This window comes from Penaeus monodon, chromosome 40, assembly GCF_015228065.2.
Source record: "Penaeus monodon isolate SGIC_2016 chromosome 40, NSTDA_Pmon_1, whole genome shotgun sequence".
Lineage (NCBI taxonomy): Eukaryota > Metazoa > Arthropoda > Malacostraca > Decapoda > Penaeidae > Penaeus > Penaeus monodon.
The window spans coordinates 27,281,420-27,286,419 of record NC_051425.1 but is presented as its reverse complement, the minus strand read 5'-3'; positions in this window follow the sequence as shown (position 1 = coordinate 27,286,419).

The following is a 5,000-nucleotide window of genomic DNA, read 5'->3' as shown; positions in this document are numbered from 1 at the left end:
ATAAGAGCGACAGACAGACAGAAACAAAGACAGATAAATATAAATAAAGTGACAGACAGATACATTACAAAAAGACAAACACTAGATGCGCCTAACAAACTTAAAAAGAACACCTCATACCTAGTTATGAGTACTACGATATATTTAGCATATTTTAGAGTAATGAGCCGGCTCTGTCACCATACAGTGACGTAAAGTGTCCGTCTAAACGTCACACACACACAACCACACACACACACACACACACACACACACACACACACACACACACACACACACACACACACAATCACTGAACGTCACAAAGAGCGTCACAGGATGAGAGGGAGTGGAGGGGGGGGGCGGGGGAGAACGAGGGGGGATGACTAATGTTGACTTAAAAAAGGGAAAGTATCATGAAACTTTCGTCATTTAACACCCCCCCTCCCCCTCTGCCTCCTCCTCATTCCTACTCCCACATGAACCCCACGAACCTCATCCTACTCCCACATGAACCCCACGAACTTAAAAGTTTACAGGGGAAATTTAAACATCATGCAAGTTCTAATAGATAGATAAATTAATAAATAAAATAAATACAAAAAAAATCTTAAATTAGAAAAAAAAATATAAAAGATTTTCTAAAGAAAAAATGTGGAAAGGTTTATCAACTTAATTACAGAGAAACGAACCTGATGAATATTTTCCATTTTACCGCTTTCTGTGTCATTCCGCATTTGATGACTTTAATAGTATTTTATCCGGTATTCTGATATCATAGGAGGACCGAATAAGCATGTAAGAGAGATTAATAAGTAAAAGAAATGGGAAACAAAAAATGGAGAAACAAAAAGATAGACAGATAGAAAGAGGGAGATAGAAGGAATAACAAGAAGGGACAGAGTGAAAGACGGGAAGCGAGGGAAAAGGAAGAGAGAAAGGGGTATGGGAATAGAGAGAGATAAGAAAAAAGAAGCAGGGAGGAAGGGAGTACGAGAGAAAGAAAGATGGAGTGGAAAAGAAAAAGAGATGGAGTGAGAAAGAGATGAAAGGAGAAGGAATGGGGTGAGGGAGGAAGAGATAAAACAAGGAAGAAAGGAATGAGACAGAAAGAGAAGGGGAGTAAGAGAGAAAAAGAAAGATGAAATGAGAGAGAGACAGTGATAGACAGACAGGCAGACAGAGAGGCAGACAGGCAAACAGACAAACAAACAGACAGACAGACAGACAGACAGATAGACAGACACAGACACAGACACAGACAGACAAACAGAGACGCAAGTTAGAATAGATACATATATACACATTTCATTGGGTAATGCGTAAAGAACAGATTGGGTAACGATGAAAAAAGAAAAGGGTTGAACATTCAAATACGTTTTGCCTATGGGCCGAGATTCTGTGCTTAACCTCAATCATTATTTGGAAGATATAATGCGTCAATTTTTTTTCCAGCTTCTTTTTTTGACAGCTTCCTTGCAAATGCAGATGTACAGCTTCCGGCTTTAGTCATACTGATTATGGAAGCAATATGTGTAATCGTGTATTTACAACTGTGAGTGTGTGGTTCACATGTTTAGTCTGGTTCCCTTTTTGTTAGCTCAAGATAAGTTTTTTTTTTGTGTGTGTATGAGTGTATGTGCGTGTGTGTGTGTTTGTGTGGTTGTGTGTGTGTGTGTGTGTGTGTGTGTGTGTGTGTGTGTGTGTTGTGTGTGTGTGTGTTTGTGTGTGTGTGTTGTGTGTTTGTGTGTTGTGTGTGTGTGTGTGTGTGTGTGTGGTGTGTGTGTGTGTGTGTGTGTGTGTGTGTGTGTGTGTGTGTGGTGTGTGTGTTGTAAGTGTATGTTAATCATATAGTATCGTGTTGGACATGTACACAAAACAAAGGTATAATTTGCATTACTCTACATCTGACTTTAATCATTAGCAAAATCTTTTTCTTTTTCTTTTTCTTTTTTTTTACATACGAGAAAACGCCACTTCCATGTAACCAACCACCTACATTCTTATCTCAACGTCACTATCACTAAACACATACTAATCACAGTATCAACAATATGCATATTTGTTCACGTTTGTTCTCCTTATTTGTACAAGACTTTGATGTCAACCTGAACACCGGAATCGGGACTGGAGCTGTGTGTGTGTGGGGGGGGGGTGTATGTGTGTGCGTCTGTGTGTGTGTGTTTATTTGTGCGTGTGTGCTCACGTAGGCACGCGTATCCTGCCGGCGAAGGATGTGTTAAAAATGCATGACATCATTCACTACCAGATCCTGACTTACTGCTGAGTGTTACTGAATCATGTAGCTTGTAAATGATGTGTCTGTAGGTAGGGCTGATGGGTGAGCGCTGCTGGGTGAGTTCTCTTGGTGCCAAATGTATGCTGTTTTTAAATGGGCATGTGTGTGGGGAAGCACGGGTGCGAATAAACATGTATTTATGTGTGTGTGTGTGTGTGTGTGTGTGTGTGTGTGTGTGTGTGTGTGTGTGTGTGTGTGTGTGTGTGTGTGTGTGTGTGTGTGTGTGTGTGTGTGTGTGTGTGTGTGTGTGTGTATGTGTGTGTGTGGGTGTGATTGAGATATTACAAGAGCACTGAATCCACGCAGCGTAACGTCATAAAATCAATAAATAAGAAAAGTAAGATTCTAAATATGAAAATGCAAAGGATCTGTTTATTCTCATCTAGCTGACGAAGGCACTGACGCAGAAGAGGCTGGCCATGACGAGATTGATGGCTAATCGAAAAAGAGATATGAGAGAGAGAGGGAGTGAGAGGAGAGGGAGGGAGAGAGAGAGAGAGAGAGAGAGAGAGAGAGAGAGAGAGAGAGAGAGAGAGAGAGAGAGAGAGAGAGAGAGAGAGGGAGGAGGGAGAGGGAGGGAGAGAGAGAGGAGAGAGAGAGAGAGAGAGAGAAGAGAGAGAGAGAGAGAGAGAGAGAGAGAGAGAGAGAGAGAGAGAGAGAGAGAGAGAGAGAGAGTTAGAGTGAGGAGGGGAGGAGAGAAGAGAGGGAGAGGAGGAGGAGGAGAGAAGAAGAAGGGAACAGAGAGAGGGGGGGGGGAAGATAGAAAGAAGAGAGTGAGAGCGGGGGAAGGAGGAGGAGAGAGAGAAAGAGAGAAGCAGAGAGGGAGAGAAAGGGTGAGAGAAGAGAGAGGAGAGAGAGAGAAGAGAGAGAGAGAGAGAGAGAGAGGGGGGGGAGGATGGAGGTAGGGAAAGAGGGAGACAGAGAAGAGGGGAGTGTGAGAGAGAGAGGAGGGAGTGTGTGAGAGTGAGACAGAGACTATAATGGGTATAGAACCCAATTACATTGGCTTGCAGGGGTATTGATACTGGTATTCGGCATTCACTCTTTATTTCTAAGAGTTGACACACGCAGTATAAGAACACAAGAGACATCTAGTTATAGGGGTAATCGCGGTATGCGTTCGCGGCCAGCTAACCCTGAGGGAGAGGGCGAAGCCGGCCTTACCGCGTCGGGTGCTTGACACGAACTCCCGGTCAAACGAGGTGAGATATAAAATGTGACCTCCGTCCTCGCTGAGCGGGTGGTTCTTATTTAGGACTTTGGATCCACGAGGTAACCAGCCACGTGGTTCACTGGTAGCCACGTGGTCCACTGGTAGCCACGTGGTCCACTGGTAACAGAAATAAAATTATGCACATCCTATTGAGACAGGGGATAAGGGAAAGAGAGAGATAAGTGATAGAAGATAAGAAATAGAAGGGAGATAAAAAGAGCAGGAGAGAAACAAGGGTGAGAGACAAATGTCAAAACCCAATTACTTGCTATTTATTTTATTTCTTTTGCCTCCTGCATCCTGCCTGCAATGTTTATTCCCTTCTGTTCTCCATCACTATATATACCCGATATACCTAGTAAATCTTTGGCTTAAATATCCTCTCTTTCAATACTTTAAAACGTTTGGCAATAAAACATCAGCTTTGAAAATATATGCATATATATTTTCGATTCGATGTTAGTGAAAAAAACATTATCTCTACAGGAACATTTTACGCAAACTTAAACGCAATTAAGATTGAAAAAAATGATAATGGGCTCTAACTATTGAAATATTACGTAATTCCTTGCCTAAACTGCTGTAAAAAATAGTATCTCTAATAAGATAGATAAATTAGAAAAAAAAAAAAAAAAAAAAAAAAAAAAAAAAAAAAAAAAATATATATATATATATATATATATATATATATATATATATAATAATAATAATAATAATAATAATAATAATAATAATGATAATAATGATAATAATAATAATAATAATAATAATAATAATAATAATAATAATAATAATAAACAGATACAGCATAAAAGTGAGAGATAACACAAAATTAAATTATGAAATTAGGTCATTTGTATATTATAATTCTTTAGATATGTATGTATACGTGCGTGTGTGTATGTGCGCTGTGTCTGGGTAAGAGAGGTGGATTTTATATATAAAAAAAAACGTAATCAACAAGGATTTCGGATCAGACGAGGTGCCTTTTTTTATTTAATCACAGGAAGGAGTTAGTGAGAGATTGGTCCCAAGAATCATGGGCGGCCGACACTTAAGATTTCAGATTTCCTTTCTCAAGCGACTCATTTGTGTAACGACTCCTAGATGCGGTCATCAACAGACTTGGATTTCATGTCTTAGAACTCACTTTGTTTCTCACTTCCTTTCGCTTCTCTCTGTCTCTCTCTCTCTTCCTCCCTCCCCTCCGCCCCCCGTCTATTTTCATCAGTCAAACCGCCTGTCAAATAAATAGAGTCTTTTACAGCATATATAAATGGGTTTGCTGGTGTCATAGTTCGTGTCTGTTCGTCTGCTTGTTTACTTTCGTTGCGTGGCCAAAGACCGTCTCTAGCCATTCGTGGTTTTCGTAGAAGGATTTTTAAGCTTTTATTTATATCTCTTCGGGGAAATTTCTTCAGTGTCATAGTGTGTTCATCTCTCTCGCCATCTCTGTCTCTCTTTTTTATTTTATTTTTTTGTATTTTTCTTTAGGTGTCCTTATCTCTC